Source organism: Pogona vitticeps, chromosome 1, assembly GCF_051106095.1.
Source record: "Pogona vitticeps strain Pit_001003342236 chromosome 1, PviZW2.1, whole genome shotgun sequence".
Taxonomy (NCBI): domain Eukaryota; kingdom Metazoa; phylum Chordata; class Lepidosauria; order Squamata; family Agamidae; genus Pogona; species Pogona vitticeps.
Window position 1 is genome coordinate 177,850,344 of NC_135783.1, and position 17,352 is coordinate 177,867,695.

The window sequence follows — 17,352 nt, forward strand, 5'->3', positions numbered from 1 at the left end:
GTAAAATGCATAAGATAAGTCCCACTTTTGGACTACAGCTCCCATAACTCTTTAATGAGTGTGTTTTGCACAATATTGCTATGTCAGCTTTGTTACAGCAAAAACAAGAGTTTGTGGCACCTTAGACGCTAAAATTTTATTATGATAAAGTTTTATCCTCCTTTCTATGGGTATCTAGTTTTGCTGGGCACCCAGCCACACATGATTCCTATGTCTTCACTGCTATCTATGTACTACCTGCAGGCAGACGTTCCGTTGTCTGCAAATGACCTACTCCAAAATTGAAACATTCACCCACGAACTGGGAGAAAATATCTTTTCATTGATAAACCTGTAAGACTCTTTCAAACTACCAATGGTAGACAGAGTAGGTTGAGCCTAATTTCCTTTGACTTTGTGCTTTCACACTTTCACTAGGAGAATGGCAGGGGACTGAACGTATAATCACCAATAGTTTCAAAGCTTGCAAAAAAGTTGTGAGCAGAGAAGTTGTTTACATAGTTTACCAGTAGTAACATTGCAAGATATATGCAAAAGAAACCTTCAGATATGCATAGGATCTCAGATATGAATCAATACATATATTATTTGAGTTAAGAAGAAAATTTTCATGAATCAAAAATGCGGGGGGGGGGGGGTGTTGTGATCTGAACATTGAGAAAATATGATGCAGTAGGATATTTCTTCATAACGGTAAGGGTTCTACTCTAAGCATCTGGAGATGCTTCTGAAGACACTACAGTTCTCAACCTTCCATGCCACTGGTTATGATGGCTAACAATGATGGGAGTTGCAGTCCAACACTCTGCCAAATCCTGCTCTAAACCCATCCACCGTGTGACTACGAAGCCATAGCTCAGTGGCAGTGCATGTTGTGCTTTGCATGCAAAAAAAGTCACATTATGGGAACCTGCATGAAAAAGGGATCAAGCAGCAGGAGATCTGAAAGGCCTCTGAGATCCTGGAGAGCTGCTGCGAAGTCAGGAAAGACAACAGAAAAGATGGGATCATCTGGTATACAACGCCCCCCTGGCCTTGTAATTTGCATTTGAAAACAAACAAACACAAAACAAAACCACATCACATTTCATGGATGTCACGTGTTAAGTGAATTCAAATCATTTTGCTGTTGGAGCCAGGTGGGATAACGGGGTCTGAATGCTTTCTCCTATGCCTTTTCATTTAGTCTAAAACATAATTCTAACTCCCACTTGCTATCCAGTACTGGTGCACATATATGTGCAGTCTTGGACTAGGACAACTCCCAGGATTGCCCAGGCAGCCCTGCACTTCTACTGGACAGTCAAAACCAAAACACCTTTTGAACCATCACAGACTTCATGAATGTGACGGGATTAAGTTACCATATTGGAAAAACCAGGAGTTATCCAAGAAGCAAGGAATCAAAACTATTCTTTCTGACAATAGCTTTACTGTGCAGAACTGATGCCCTTGCTGGACCAGCCCCAATTTCATATAGAAACCCGGTAGCTAAGTCCACAGATGGGACATGGCAGATGAAACCCACATGCAGATCAACAATTCCCCCCCACCCCACCCCCACCAATTGTTTGCAAACTGCCTCCGAACACTGCAGCAGTGCCATCATGGCTGTAGCACAACTGAACATATTTACCGTATTTTTCGCTCCATAAGACGCACCTTTCCATAAGACGCACCAATTTTTTAGGAGAAGAAAACAGGAAAATATAATCTGTTTTCTTCGCTCCATAAGACGCACAGACTTTCCACCCCCCTGTTTTGCAGGGAAAAAGTGTGTCTTATGGTGCGAAAAATACGGTAATATGAAGCATGCATATGGTTACAAGGATCCACTAGGATCAGGGGAGAAGAGCAAAGGAACAAGTAAAGGACTGCTTAATGTCAGAAAGGACGTACTGGTGTGATAAACAGCTTTTTAGATCAAAACACATCAGTGCATCAACAAACACATTTACCAAAGTGCTATATTATTAGATATGTGATATTTACCAAAGTGCTTTGGACCATTTTGTTTTAACCATTAAGTAGTTTTTCTTCTTTCCCACAGTTAGTGACTTTAAATTTGCTCTATGGACAAATTCCCCCTGCATTTCATTAAAATAAGGCTGAGGATGGTTAGCAGTTCTAAATTCCTGTAAGTGATGTTTCCATATTCAGTTCAGAACATCAAATACTGCATGATTTAAGAGTCGTGTTTTGACAAGCCAGCACCTCAGGATAAGCCTTGATCCACCCCAAATCATACGTAGTAAGACAAGGGAGATGATTGTTACATACAGCACTGATGTTGCCTGTCTGTCATGGGTTTGGAGGGAAAGTTCCATCCTATGGGGAGTGGAAGGCGGGACATCAGGAGGAGGGGCTGTACTGTATATATATGTGAAGTCTGTGTGGAGAGCTAGGGAGAGCTGAGGGAGAAGCTGGAGAAGAGCTGAGAGAAGAAGCTTGAGTGGGAGTCTGTGTGTCAGACAGGGTACTACTGTGTGTCAGTCAGTACCAACCTGATAGGTTCAGGTGTCTGTATGGTTAGCCAGAACTGATAGGTTCAGGGTCTGTGCTTCAAGTTAAGTGTTCTGTGTGAACCAAACTGTGTGTATGTATGTTTGAGACTAAGCCACGTTACTGTATCTTATTCACTTGATCCTTTTATTTTTCCCTGTGTGTTATTTAATAAACCTTGTTCTTTTATTTGTTAAAAATCCATCCCTGGTCTGTGTGACTTCTTATAGGGAATGGTTGGTGGCAGCTTAGTGAAACTGTGGCATATCCCAGTAGGTCTGGGTTTGTCACACTGATTGGTGTCCAGCGTGTGGGATACGACTGGTCCAGTTGTCCAGTGGTACAGCAAAGCCTTGGCAAGTGTGCCCAGAGCAAGGGGGGTCTAGTCAGGGACAATCTGAGAGCACGTAGGTAATCTTCTAGGTGTACCTCACGGGGAGGTGCACTAGTAGAAGAACGTGTAACCTCAGATTGGGGACTAGATTAGGGAGCTCTGAGGCAACTTGTTTTGGCGGGAAAAAAGCTGAGGCAAAACTGTGTAGTAGCAGTGATCTAGCCTGCCTGCTGAGAGGCCTAGCAGAGGGGGGTAGACTCTGGCTCGCAACTGTTGCAAGTTAGTGCTGAAGAACAGCAGCAATCTATAGGAGGCTGGTTCTGAGGCAAAAGAAAAAAAAGCGGTCGCTTTATTTTGAGGCTTGACTTTTGAAAGCAGCCTGTTCTGGGGGGGGGGGATTATGCCCTTGACTCGAAGCCAAATGGCAGAAATGGGTGAAGTGAAAGACCCCCAGGTAGACCAAGGTTCTGAGGATGAATTTGGCTCAGTGCAGGGTGACAGCACGGGAGAACAGAACCCAGAACTCAGGAAAATGCTCATAGCCCAACAGCATGAACTGAGGATGAGGGAAATAGAAAGGGAAGAGAAACAAAGGCAATTGGAAAAAGAAGAAAGATTAGAGAGAGAGAGAATGGAAATGGAGAGGGAATTGCAGAGAGAGAAAATGGCGTTTGAGTTAAGAAAATTGGAACTGATGAATCAGAACAATAATAACAATAGGGATTCTGAGGGAGGCCAATTGTCTAAAGCTGACCTGAAGAAATTCCCTGTGTACCACAAGGGAGATTGTCCTGAAGTGTTCTTTTCCCTAGTGGAAAGAGCGTTTGTGGACTTCTCAGTAAGGGAAACTGAGAAGATGACCATCATGCGATCTTTAATCAGTGGCAGCCTTGCAGAAGTCTATGCAGAGATGCCAGAGGAACTGATGAAAGATTTTGCAGAGTTTAAAAAACTGGTGTTTGCCAGACATGGGATAAATGCGGAACAGCTGAGGCAAAGATTCAGGTCACTCACCAAGAAACCAGAGCAGACTTTTACCCAAGTGGGGGCCCAATTGGTGAGGCTGCTAGAGAAATGGCTATCTCAGGAGGGGACAGAGACCTTTCAGCAGCTCAAAGACTTGATAGCGCTGGAACAGTTCTATTCAGTCCTGCATGGGGAACTGAAATTCCAGGTGAGGGAAAGGAAACCGAAATCTGTGGCAGAAGCAGCCGAGATCGCAGATTTTATTTCCCAAATAAGAAAGCCCTTGGGTGAGGGGAAATCAATGGGGAAACCTAAAGAAACCTACAGCAAGTACTCTCAGGGACCAGGGAAAAGCCAGCAAGGGGGAGGGGCCCATGGTGAAGGGAAGCCCTCAGACATGAAACCAAGACCTCAGATTTTGGAGGGAAAACCAAAACAAGATGAGAAAGACTCAAAATATAGCAGAAAATGTTATTTCTGTCAGGGAAAGGGCCATCTAATCTCAGAGTGTGAGAAATTAAAGCAGCTAAAAGGAGTTGTGCCTCAGGATTCGAGTGGAACCAAGCCAAAAGCTGTGTTCTGTGTCCAGAAAGAGCAAAGCTCCTGGTCACTGAGGGAGCCTGTTGCCATGGCTACTCAATCTGGAACAGTTACATCTGCTGATCAGGCTGAGGAAAATGGTCCTCTTGTGGAGGTCAAGCGCTGCTTGCTCGTGAGAACAGATTCACAGTTGTTTGAGACAGCAGGGGTGGACGTAGGAATACTTGACCATCAGTATCGGGGGCTGAGGGACACTTGTTCTCAGGTGACCCTGTTAGGCATCCTTCAGTCTCGAAAGACTATGGTAGCGTGCTCTGTATGGAGGGCTTGGAACAGCGCCTAGTGTGGCTGAGAAGGCCAATTCGAGAGTGACAGTCCCTTCCACACTGAAGACAAACCCAGTCTGTCCCCTGTCCGGCTCCCTGGTTTTGCTGCTTTTGTGACTTCCTCTTTGCCTCGGCCTGCTGGGCAAGAGTCTCTTCAAATTGGGAGAGGCCATGATGCACTGCCTGCCTCCAGGCTGAACGGTCAGATGTCAGGGTTTCCCATCTGTTGAGGTCTATTCCTAAGGCCTTCAGATCTCGCTTGCAGATGTCCTTGTATCGCAGTTGTGGTCTCCCTCTGGGGCGCTTTCCCTGCACTAATTCTCCATAGAGGAGATCCTTTGGAATCCGACCATCAGCCATTCTCACGATGTGCCCAAGCCAACGTAGGCGTCGCTGTTTCAGTAATGTATTCATGCTGAAAATTCCAGCTTGTTCTAGGACTGCTCTGTTTGAAACTTTGTCCTGCCAGGTGATGCCAAAAATCCGTCGGAGGCAACGCATATGGAAGGTGTTCAGCTTCCTCTCCTGCCGTGCACAAAGGGTCCAGGACTCACTGCAGTACAAGAGTGTGCTTAGAACACAGGCTCTATAAACCTGAATCTTCGTATGTGTCGTCAGCTTCTTATTGAGCCATACTCTCTTTGTGAGTCTAGAGAACATGGTGGCTGCTTTCCCAATGCGTTTATCCAGCTCGACATCTAGAGAGAGGGTGTCAGAGATGGTTGAGCCGAGGTACACAAAGTCATGAACAACCTCCAATTCTTGTGTGGAGATGGTAATAGAGGGAGGTGAGTCCACGCCCTGGCCCATGACTTGTGTTTTCTTCAGGCTGATTGTTAGTCCAAAGTCTTGGCAGGCCTTGCTGAAATGATTCATGAGTTGTTGGAGGTCTTCAGCAGAGTGGGCAACAATGGCTGCATCATCTGCGAAGAGGAAGTCCCGCATGCATTTCAGTTGGACTTTGGTCTTCGCTCTCAATCTAGAGAGATTAAAGAGCTTTCCATCTGATCTAGTCCGGAGATAGACGCCCTCGGTTGCAGCTCCAAAGGCATGCTTCAGCATGACAGCAAAAAAGATCCCAAAAAGTGTTGGTGCGAGGACACAGCCCTGTTTCACTCCGCTTTGGATGTCAAAGGGGTCTGATGTTGAGCCGTCAAAAACTACAGTGCCTTTCATTCCCTCATGGAAAGATTTGATGATGTTAAGGAGACGCGGTGGACATCCAATCTTGGGAAGTATTTTAAAAAGGCCATCCCTGCTAACCAGATCGAATGCTTTTGTAAGGTCTATGAAGGCCACTAAGAGTGGCTGTTGTTGTTCCCTACATTTCTCCTGCAGCTGTCGGAGGGAGAATACCATGTCAGTGGTGGATCTATTAGCTCGAAATCCGCACTGTGATTCTGGATAGACTCTATCTGCAAGCACCTGGAGCCTCTTCAGCACAACACGGGCAAGCAGCTTCCCTACCACACTAAGAAGAGAGATGCCACGGTAGTTATTGCAGTCACCCCTGTCTCCTTTGTTCTTGTACAATGTGACGATGTTTGCATCCTTCATGTCCTGTGGTACTCCACCTTCCCTCCAGCAGAGACAAGAGACTTCATATAGTTCGGTGGTGATGATCTCCTTACCGCATTTCAGCACTTCAGCAGGGATGTTATCCTTTCCAGGTGCCTTGCCGGAGGCGAGGGAGTCCAGGGCCGCTTTTATTTCTGCTAGGGTTGGTTCGTTGTCCAGCTCTTCCAAGACAGGCAGGCACTCAATGTTATTTAATGCTTCTTCGGTTACTACATTCTCTCTGGAATATAGCTCAGAGTAGTGCTGTACCCAGCGTTCCATCTGCTGTGCTCGGTCCTGGATAAGCACACCTGTAGCAGACTTCAGGGGAGCAGATTTCTTCTGTATTGGACCTAAGGCCTGTTTGATACCGTCATACATTCCTTTGATGTTACCTGTGTCTGCTGCTAACTGTATCTGAGAGCAGAGCTGGAGCCAATAATCATTGGAGCATCTCCTGGCAGCCTGTTGGGCTTGACTGCGAGCAGCTCGAAGAGCTTGCAAGTTGTACTCGCTAGGACAGGCTTTGTATGCTGCTAGAGCTCTTCTCTTATCCTCGATGGCTGGCATTAACTCCTCTGAATGGGCTTCGAACCAGTCAGCCATCTTTTTGGTCTTCTTGCCAAAGGTGGACAAGGCGGTGTTATAGACAGTGTTCTTGAAGTGTTCCCATCGTTCAGATGCATTTGCATCAGCCGGACCTGGAAGGGCTTCCTCAAGTGCTTGGGTAAATTCCTTCACTTTTCTTTCATCGCAAGTCTTGCTGATGTCAATACGTGGTCTTCCTTCCTTTTTCGTGTGATATACTCTCTTTGTTCGTAGTTTTACTCTACTACACACCAGGGAATGATCAGTATCACAATCAGCACTCTGGTAACTGCGTGTGATCGTAATACTAGGAAGGCTGGAACGTCTAGTGAGGATTAGATCAAGCTGATGCCAATGCTTGGATCTTGGATGCCTCCAGGAAACTCTGTGTTGCAGCTTCGTGTTAAAGAATGTGTTGCTGACACAAAGACCATAATAGCAGCAAAACTCCAGCAAGCGTTGGCCATTTTCATTCATCTTTCCAATGCCAAAACGGCCTAGACAAGTGGGCCAAGAATTATGATCAGCACCAACTCTAGCGTTAAAGTCTCCAAGAATGAACAGTGCCTCTCTGTCAGGGACTTTTTTGATAGTAGCTGCCAGATCGTCGTAGAATTTGTCTTTCACTTCTGGAGTGGATGACAGTGTTGGTGCATATGCGCTAATGAGGGTTACTGGTCCTGCTGATGAGTGGAGCTGCAGAGACAGGATTCTTTCACTCCCCACAGTAGGTGGAACAATGCATCTCAGAAGAGTATTTTTGACTGCAAAGCCAACACCATATTCCCTGGTCTCATTCGATGGTTTTCCCTGCCAGAAGAATGAGAAGTTTTTTTCTTTGACAGATCCAGAGTCTGGCAGTCTTGTCTCTTGTAAGGCAACAATGTCCATCTGCAGTCTACTCAGTTCCATGTCAATGACAGCTGTCTTGCGCACATCATCTATTTCTTGCAGGTCGTTAGGAAAGCCGTAGTCAGGAAAGCCAGGGGTCATTGTCCGTACATTCCAGGTGCCCAGCTTTAGGGCAGAAGTTTTCTTACGATTGTTGCATGGTGCACAGTTATCGATCTGCTTGTCGGGTTTGACCCTAAACCCCACGCACCCGGTGGAGTTAACAGACCGTGGCGAGGTAGCACCTTACTGGCTGGGGGCTGCCCAGCTTAAGGCGGGCGGTATCTACCTAGTGAGGTGCAATGACCTCTCCCACCGTCAGAAGTAGCCCCTGGCGTCCTGCTCTACGCCAATTGAGCAAAGACTTATAACCGGTAACTGCTACTTCCCGTGTTGTTTCGACGCTGTATGCGAAGCTGGAGTGTCCTCTCCAGAGCACGAAGCCTGGTGACCCTGTGCCATCCAGATATTATTCCTAGGGAATATATAATCCCAAATGAGAGCATGAAGGTGGCAGGGATTGAGGGGCAGGTGATCTCACTGCCAGTAGCGGAGGTACCTGTGAACTTTCAAGGCTGGAGGGGAGTTTGGCGGCTAGCGATTTCATCGACTCTGCCAGCAGCCGTGCTCGTGGGAAATGACCTGGCTGAACATGTGAAACGGGTGCTAGTGATTACACGTTCACAAGCCACCACGGGGACAGTTCAGGGGGGTACTGATGAGCCAGAGACGGAAGCAGAGGGGAGTTCAGAAGCTGTGGTGGAAACCTTAACCACAGACAGCCGATTTGGCCAAGAGCAAAAGGCAGACGCCACTCTCCAAAAGTGTTTTGAACAGGTGACTGACGCCCAGCTAACACCTGAAACCCCAGTGAGATTTCTGGAGAAAAAGGGGATTTTATATAGAGAGACCCTGAGGAATATCTCAAAAGGGGGAGATGGGATCAGAAGTCAGCTAGTGGTACCTGAAAAGTATCGCCCCATGATCTTACAAAGGGGGCACTCTGACATGTTTGCTGCACACTTAGGGGTGAACAAAACACAGCAGAGAATCACACAGAATTTTTACTGGCCTGACATAGGGAAGCAGATCAGGGAGTTCTGTAAACAATGTGATGTGTGTCAGAGGCAGGGGAATAACCGTGACAGGACCAAAGCAAAGTTGTGCCCTTTGCCTGTGATTGACACTCCGTTCAAATGTATAGGGGTGGATATTGTGGGACCTTTGCCCAAGGCCACAAAGAGGGGGAACAGGTTCATTCTCACCATTGTGGACCATGCCACGAGGTACCCTGAAGCCATTCCCTTGACTAACATTGAAACTAACACAGTGGCAGATGCCTTGGTGGGGTATATGTCCAGGATGGGATTTGCCTCAGAAATAATCACAGATTTGGGCGCATCGTTCACATCGAAGCTCATGAAACGCTTATGGCAAATCTGTGGAATTAAGCACAAGGAAACCACTGCCTATCACCCTGAAAGTAATGGGTTAACTGAGAAGTTCAATGGGACTCTAATGCGCATGATTAGGGCTTACTTGGCAGAGAATCCAAACAATTGGGACCAGAAGCTGCAATCCCTTTTGTTTGCTTATCGATCAGTGCCACAAACCAGTACCGGGTTCAGTCCGTTTGAACTTTTATTTGGGAGAAGGGTGAAAGGGCCCCTTGATTTGATCAAGCAAGAGTGGGAGCAGATCACCCAGGATGACCCACAAGACGTTGTGACATCTATAGACTCTTTAAGGAATGACCTAAAGAGAAACCTAGAGCTAGCAGCAGAGACCCTGCAAGCTCAAAAGGTCAGAAAGAAAGCTTGGGATGACCAGGAAGGCCGGGAGAGGCACTTTGACCCAGGGGAGGAAGTGCTTTGGCCTAGGCTCTGCAAAGAGAACAAACTGCAGCTGGGTAGCCCAGAAATAAAATACTTGGGTCACATGGTAGGGGGAGGAGTGATCAAACCCCTAGAGGCCAAGATAGAAGCAGTTCGTGATTGGCCCAGACCCAACACCAAGAAAAAAGTCAAGTCATTTCTTGGGTTGGTGGGCTACTACAGAAAGTTCATCCCGAGGTTTAGCGAGATTGCGGCTCCGCTGACCGATCTGACGAGGAAGAAGGCTGATGACCGCATCCCGTGGACCAGCGACTGTGAGGAGGCATTCCAGAGGTTGAAGCAGGCGCTCATCAACTATCCAGTGCTGCGTGCTCCAGACTTCGACCGGGAGTTCATCATCTACACCGATGCGTCTAACAGCGGGGTAGGAGCAGTTCTTTGCCAGGAGGATGAGAATGGTGACCAGCATCCAGTGTCCTACCTGAGTAGGAAACTCCAGAAAGGTGAGAGACATTTGGCAACCGTGGAGAAGGAGTGCCTGGCCATAGTCTACGCGATCCAGAAGGCCAAGCCTTACATCTGGGGAAGACATTTTATTCTGTGCACTGACCATTCACCACTGCAATGGTTAAAGACAATGAAATCCCACAATAGTAAACTTATGAGGTGGGCTTTAAACCTGCAAGACTATGACTTTGAAGTGAAGGTGGTCAGAGGGTCAGTGAACTGTGTTGCTGACGCCTTGTCAAGAAGACCCGAAGAATGAAGACGGCGAAAGAAACATGGACTATGTATATATTTTGATGACAAAAAGTCAAATGTGTCTGTTTATTAAACATGTTGGTTTGTATGAATAAAGGTAACTTGATGTATTGTTAATGATAAATGTTTAAATGCCTAATAGAGTGTAAGTATAAGTAAGTATGGTATTGTATGTTATTATATGACTGTTTTTGTATGTTTTGGATCCAGGTTGTTTTTTTGGTGAAAAGCACCTTAGCTTTCCCCCTACAAAACAACTTATAAAGAGGGGAGGTGTTACATACAGCACTGATGTTGCCTGTCTGTCATGGGTTTGGAGGGAAAGTTCCATCCTATGGGGAGTGGAAGGCGGGACATCAGGAGGAGGGGCTGTACTGTATATATATGTGAAGTCTGTGTGGAGAGCTAGGGAGAGCTGAGGGAGAAGCTGGAGAAGAGCTGAGAGAAGAAGCTTGAGTGGGAGTCTGTGTGTCAGACAGGGTACTACTGTGTGTCAGTCAGTACCAACCTGATAGGTTCAGGTGTCTGTATGGTTAGCCAGAACTGATAGGTTCAGGGTCTGTGCTTCAAGTTAAGTGTTCTGTGTGAACCAAACTGTGTGTATGTATGTTTGAGACTAAGCCACGTTACTGTATCTTATTCACTTGATCCTTTTATTTTTTTCCCTGTGTGTTATTTAATAAACCTTGTTCTTTTATTTGTTAAAAATCCATCCCTGGTCTGTGTGACTTCTTATAGGGAATGGTTGGTGGCAGCTTAGTGAAACTGTGGCATATCCCAGTAGGTCTGGGTTTGTCACAATGATGACCACATGAGACATTGCATACATGCACTGTTCACCTGCGCATGTCACATTCTTGAGCAGGATTTTCTCCATTGTTTGGACTGAGGCCAAACATGAAGCTGGCTGGCCCCAAGACCTATGCCATCTCAAAACAGCCTCTGTACCAAGCGAAATGTCATGCCCCAGCAATCAGGTTGCTGCAGTCTGGGAGATCATTTGCATGAAGACGGATCCCGGCAATGATAAAAACAAAGGCAGGATTGTGTTGTCCCTTCCCACGTGATCAAAGTGATGGAGGTGATTTCAATGGCCCTGGCTTCATTTATTATGTGGCACATTCATTGTTTTGCATCTGAAAGCAGACATAGAATAAATTTTCTGCTTCCCCTCAGCCTCCCACATGTCCAGAACCCCGTTTGTTCCTCGTGTACTTTCTGGAGCAGACTGAGATGACTTAAATGAGTACAAAGGGACTGAGATGAAGGAAAATTTCTAGTTCATAAGTAGATGCCACCTTGCATGCCACTTAGTGACGCCTAATGTCATCTGATATGAAAAGTTTCACATGTTTCCCTGTGAGTCACATCTTGGTAAGAATGAGACTCATAAGAAACCATGTTTAAGCTTAGCTTTTTCTTTCTCTCCTCTTCGCCTCCTTTTTTAAATAAAGAATACAGTGCCAGGAAATATCAAAATAATGAGTCACTGCCATGATCTCAGTCACTATAAAAGGGCTAAGGAAAAAGCGTTGTACCTATTCTGATCCTTTCCACCAATCTGCAAAGTGTGTGAAAGAGGCAGTGCAGCACAGTAGAAATGGCACAATCTAGGCCTGAGTTCAAACTTCAATTCTTCTCAAGAATGTTTTATATGATGGTCGGAGAAGCTGAGAACAATGCCGTCAGAAGGCTAGACTCTGTTATGGGCCTGAACTCCCAGCAGGATCTCCCAAGGCAGAATGTTTACAGCTGAGGCATCAGAGAAAGATGCATCCACCCTTTTCAAGGATCAGACACATCAGCAGAAGAGAATGGATAGTTCCAATGGGAATGGGATGGAGGTACATCTGGAGGGCAGCTACCGGTAGCTGAAGGTGGTAAGAAGAATCTTTCACAGACAATGGCAGTGACAGTCAAGCTAACTTTTGTTAGTCCTGTGCAGAAGAAGGCAGTGGTAAGCCACTGCTTAACCTTTCTTGCACTGAAAACCCTATGATGAAACAGTCCAAAATGAAACAAGAGATAGTGCTGGAAAGTAAGATTCTAAAGTCAGCAAGCTCTCAATCAGCTACTGGGGAAGAGCAAAGGACAAGTACAAATACTGTTGTCGCCAGTGATGCAACTGGATTAAAGCTGAAAAAAAAATCTAATAATCCAAGTTTATGCACCAACCACCAATGCTGAGGAGACTGAAACTGACCAATTCTACGACTAAATAACAACAATTTGCTGAAAATAGCTCTATTAAACTTGGCAGGTGTAATAATAATAATAATTGGCTGCTGTCAAGTCAATTCTGGCTGATGGCGACCCTTTTCAGGGTTTTCCAGGTAGAGAGTACCCAGAAGTGATTTACCAGAATTCCCTTCTTCTGGAGGGTGCCCTGGGACTGTGCAGCTTCCCGGAGGCCACACAGGCTGGCTTTTTTTTCAGAGTGAATTGAACTCCGGACCTCTGGTTCTGCAGCCAGATAGCCAAACCACTGAGCTGAGTGAAAACTTTGTTTCAGTATAGTGTCTTTTGGAGAATTTACAAAAATTAATACATCACATTTTCAGTATGGGAAGAACTTGAAATTTAAACATTTCAACCTGAGAGAAAAAAACCTGACAGATTTTCTCATTTTTTACTACACACACAGGCACACAGATATGTTCCTCTAGCCACAGTCTGAAATTACATTTTAACATGATTCCCAGAATTTTAGAAAACTAACTTTTCCAAGGTCTGCCTCTAGCAAGCTCTAGAAATCTGGGCTGATCTGCATTCCAAAGAATGGACAAAGAAGATGGCAAAGATAATGACAGCAGGACAGTCACAAGAGGCAAATGACAGCAAAACTGCGTGAAGATGTATTGTTTTTCATACTTATGCTTCTTCTCCAATGCTAAAACAGCAACATTACAAGGTCTTATACAGAACACCACAAGACCCTGTTCTTTTTGAAGGCCATCTACATCAAACCAATTGCTCGTGGTCATAGGATTTGTTCACAGTAGTTATTTCATAAAAAAATAGGACCTGGATTTTATGGGTAACTAAAGAGCATTTTTAGGGGCATGGTCATGCAAGGATTTTTTTTCATACTGTCAAATGTGCATCTGCCTAAATCCAGAGATGATGATATAATGATGATTCATTTTATATCCTGCTTCTCTCTTATTTTCGGAACCCAAGGTGACTTGCAAATGCTTTAAAAATACGAAAACAACGTCTACCTTACACAACTAGGATTTCTATGTACCACAAATTACTCCTCTAGATAGCTGTAATATGTTGAGGATGCAGTTAAATATTTTGGAGACCTCTGGTTCCCTTCAGAGAATAACCATCTCAGTGCACCTCTGGGAGAGGGAATTACTCTTCAGCCTAGTTATATGTACGGTATAGACAAGCCCTGTCTCCTTTAAGCTCAAAATTGCTTCTCAGCTTTGTGAAGGAGAATCTGTGTACAAGTAAATAATCTGTCAGGGATCCTCAAAAATGGAATCCTGTTGTGCAGTTATGCAAAATCTCATCTAGCATTTTAGGTGAGCAGACTCTATCTTTATTATGCAAAAAAGGCAGGGCAACCTAGCAAGTCTGCTTTCCTTTTTGACTTTATATCGAATAAATAAGAAGCTGAGAGCCACTTTAAAAGTTGCTTTCCTGATTGTTTCAAGAGCCAGGAAACCTGCTAACATACCAGTATTGTACCATCTGGAGATTTCAGAACTGGGACAGTTACCACGTAGTTGTCAATCAAACCAATTCCATCCAAGTGATTCAAGTACAACCTTATAAACTACTTGACAACTTTTGTCCTCATTTCTGCCCACCACACCACTCTGATGTTGACTGCCAGATCATATTTTCTTAAAACAGCAAAGCACTGCAGTTTAAATATTTATGTTTATTCCCACAGTGAACTTTCAGCCCTTTGACAATTTTTACACTCTGTTCAGTCATTGCTCATCTATTTGGTCTATAGTTACTGCCACATATTTCTGGCAAAGCAAGAAGATGACCAAAAAAAGAAGGGATTGGTTTTATTTTTAAGGAAGGTTCTCGCCCACTAACAAAATGGCCTCTCTTTTTTGACTAGAAACTGGAAAAAGGCACCCATGAATAAAAAGCCCGTTTGTTGCAATGTGACATCCTCATGTAGTCACAACCAGTTAGCTATGATGCTGCTGCTGATGGTGCTCCCTAAAGAAAGGCCAAGTTAGGTGGGGAGAAAAATTGTATCCAAATAGCAATTGACAAAGGACTGACAAACTGTGTGTGTGTGTGGGGGGGGGAATTAAAAAATAGTCAAAGAGGATTGGTGGACATTTCTATGCTGACCCTAACAACTTTTGTAAGCCAACACTGACATAGCTACTGTTTCCATAATTTGTTTTAAATATTCATAAAGACAATAAAATTGAGCTGATTTTATTGAGGTGGATCTACAGGGTTTTCAGCCTACAGGCTAATATACACTCAAAGAATTGTCAATAACCATCTGGTTTTAAAAACATTGACTGTGGACACAATACATTCCATTGTCAGAATCTTCAAAGACCCCTTTCTGTTGGAGGGTGAGTTATCTACCTGAAGCCATCATAGCAGAAGCAAATGGGTACCACTGCCATTGAACAGGAGGTGGTCCATGACCACCACACTGGTAGGCATGAGATCGTGATTCTGGAGACACAAGGTTTAGAGGCCTCCCTCTTGGTCACTGCTCAGTGGCAGAAGACATTTAGGACCATCACATTGCCTTAAGTGTGTTGCAATGGGCAGAAAGAGGTCAGGGCCAAAAGCTATTCTATATAACAACCTTAGTATCTATGCAGATGAAACTATTGGGAGTTACCGCATCCTCCCATTCTGCGATTTGTAGGTGGGGCCTAGGAGGGACCTTTCTGGCTGGGGTGACCAGCACTCCAGCCCAGAAAAGTCCCTCACAGCCACACCTATGAAAGACAGAATGGGAAGCTGCAATGACTCCATCAGTTTCATTTCCATAGAAATTAAGGTTCCTTCCTTGCATCTGAATTCAAAGAGAGCCACACCTATCTGCTAAGAGCTCCCCGCCCCCTTGCCTTTTGTCTGCTGGAGTCAGTCAATCTGTTGAAAGCAGTCTGATGTCTGTGGAGGCCTGTTGCTGAAAGTTAGCTGCATTTTGTCAGTTTGCTGATTGATCTGTTCACAAGCATGAGTAAAGAAAATGTTTGGGTTCTTTCTACTATTAATGTTTCAGAGTGAGTTACCGAGACTGCGAGTGCCAATTAATGAGAGAGAAAGGGAGGGACTAAACTGGAGAACTTGAAGCTAATTCTGCTGTGTGAATCTCTAAGGTAAAGGTAAAGGTTCCCCTTGACATTTTTAGTCCAGTCGTGTCCGACTCTAGGGGGCGCTGCTCATCCCGTTTTTCAAGCCGTAGAGCCAGCACTTGTCCGAAGACAGTTTCCATTGTCACGTGGCCAGCATGACTAGGGAGCGCCGTTTTACCTTCCTACCAAGGTGGTACCTATTTATCTACTCGCATTTACATGCTTTCGAACTGCTAGGTTGGCGAGGAGCTGGGACAAAGCGATGGGAGCTCACTCCGTCATGTGGATTCGATCTTACGACTGCTGGTCTTCTGACCCTGCAGCACAGGCTTCTGCGGTTTAGCCCGCAGCGCCACCACGTCCCAATGTGTGAATCTCTACACTTCCGCTCTGCAGCTAAAGGATTTTAATGAAAATTCAAAACTTTGCAACAGATACTAGTGTTTTAGAAGAAGTAGCCATGTTAGTCTGTGATTAGTGATTTGTGTAGGCAAACCCCAAAGGAAAAGCAATAAAACGTTTGAAAAGGCAAACACCTTGCAGCATCATAAAGCGTGTTAAATGTGTTTAAATGTATCTTAAAGCTGGGCATGATTTTTTTGCTGTGTGAACTCTGTTGTGCCTCATATGGCTGAAGAGGTGGACTTGTCCATGAAAGCTCACATTAAAATATAACAATCTTTAAGGTACCACAAGGTTTTTGTCTTCTTTATGCCCCTGCCCCCCTGCCCCCCCCACACACTTCGGGTGTAGCCTGATATAATGCTGACTGGTCATTTATAGCAGGATATCATAAATAAGAATCATGGTTTTTTTACAAAAACAATTCAATAAACAATTTACTTACACTTGCCTCAGCAACTGTATTACTTGAGCTATTTGTCATTAGTGGGTATCCAGTGTGTTGTAGTACATAGACTAGACTGTGGAGATGAAGGTTCAAATCCCCACTTGGCCATGGAAACTCACTGCAGATGCTGAACTGGAAAAAAAACACTCCTGAAATATCTCACTTACCTTGAAAGCCCTTTTAGGGTCACTATCAGTCATTTCTGACTTGATGACACAGAACAACAATCATCCTTTAAGGCAAGCCAGCCCTTTCCTACATAACAGCCCTTTAAGTCAGGCTAGTGTTATTATTTTGAATTACAAATTGCAGAATGAACTACATTTAGGCAGAATGGCGTGTGGCTCACAACTCATTCCGCTGGCATATTCTACAGGCACACAAGTGCAGCTCTGTGTATTTCCTTGGACTACAGTTCTCAGCAGCAACCCAATGATGAAATGGGACTGGAGTTGTAGTTCTGAAAGATTTAGAGGACCACACATTGTCTTGCCCTGAAATAATGGATAAAATACACAGTAGTTTCCTGACTAATATGTCTGTGGCCTACTATCTGTAATACAGAGGATAGTTAACGTAACTAATACAGTTACTGTATTGAGATAATGTCAGAAGATGGAAAGTTTTTTAGATGTAATCAGTTAAAATTACACTCCCAAACATGGCAAAGCAGTACCAGTACAGCTGCAATATTGAAAAATGACACCCTCCTTCAATTCCTTCTTCTTCTAATTAAAATGGTTAACTTGTAGTTACTTTTTTGAAAAAAATGCAAATGTTACAAACTGTTGCCGTGAGGTCCAAAATGTACCTGAGCAGTGAAGCCACACACCCTGAAAGTATAAAAGTAACTCAAACAATTACTGTTACACCATGAAAAGAGGTACCTTCTCCGTCT

General features: G+C 44.7%; 1 protein-coding gene and 1 long non-coding RNA gene across 51 annotated transcripts in view; one reads left to right on the top strand and one right to left on the bottom strand.

The window, feature by feature from the left end:
* MAP2 (microtubule associated protein 2) overlaps nt 1-17,352 on the bottom strand; it is a 334,548-nt gene that overhangs the window by 158,151 nt on the left and 159,045 nt on the right. The gene's annotated exons all lie outside the window — the stretch shown is intronic.
* The window catches only part of LOC144584085 (uncharacterized), a 231,038-nt gene continuing 224,409 nt past the window's right edge, over nt 10,724-17,352 (top strand). Inside the window, exon 1 of the long non-coding RNA XR_013538123.1 lies at nt 10,724-10,816. This is a non-coding gene — a long non-coding RNA (uncharacterized LOC144584085). The remainder of the gene's footprint in view (nt 10,817-17,352) is intronic.